Raw genomic sequence first — 833 nt, 5'->3', positions numbered from 1 at the left:
CAGTCTGTGATTATCCATCAACATACAGTACAGTCCTTTAATTTTAGTGTAAATAATTCCTACTTTCATGCTTTTCTAACTAAAACATTGGGCATAATTTCCTATAAATGAGGTTTGTTGGCCATAAATTCAAAGGTAACTGTAAAACTAAAGTTAATAAGTTAAGTAGTGTTGAAATGTCAACAAAAAAGTGACAAACATTGACAAAAAGTGTTGCAAAAATGGACAAAAATGTAAGAAAAAGTAAAAAACAGATAAAAAGCGCCAACAAAAGTGTTGATTTTTCAATTTTGACAGGAAGACAACACGAGGGTTAAGGATGATATTTGCATTATCAGATAAAGACCCAACCTATGTTAGCTAGCAGTATCTGAGTCTTTTTAGGGTACTCGCATGAAACAAAATACCTTCCCTTACTATTTTCAAAAACTTTTCTCAGTAGCTTTTTTGTCATCCTTTTAAAGATAAAAAAAACATAAATAAAACTGCATGTATATAACATGTGTACAGGCCAAAAGTTTGGAACCACCTTCTCATTCAATGCGTTTTCTTTATTTTCATGACTATTTACACTGTAGATTATCACTGAAGGCATCAAAACTATGAATGAACACATGTGGAATTATGTACTTAACAAAAAAGTGTGAAATAACTGAAAACATGTCTTATATTCTGGTTTCTTCAAAGTAGCCACCCTTTGCTTTTTTGACAGCGCTGCAAACCCTTGGTGTTTTCTCAATGAGCTTCATGAGGTAGTCACCAGAAATGGTTTTCATTTCACAGGTGTGCCTCGTCAGGGTTAATTAGTGGAATTTCTTGCCTTATTAATGGGG

Source organism: Etheostoma spectabile, chromosome 23 (assembly GCF_008692095.1).
Source record: "Etheostoma spectabile isolate EspeVRDwgs_2016 chromosome 23, UIUC_Espe_1.0, whole genome shotgun sequence".
Lineage (NCBI taxonomy): Eukaryota > Metazoa > Chordata > Actinopteri > Perciformes > Percidae > Etheostoma > Etheostoma spectabile.
This window is presented reverse-complemented; position numbering follows the sequence as displayed.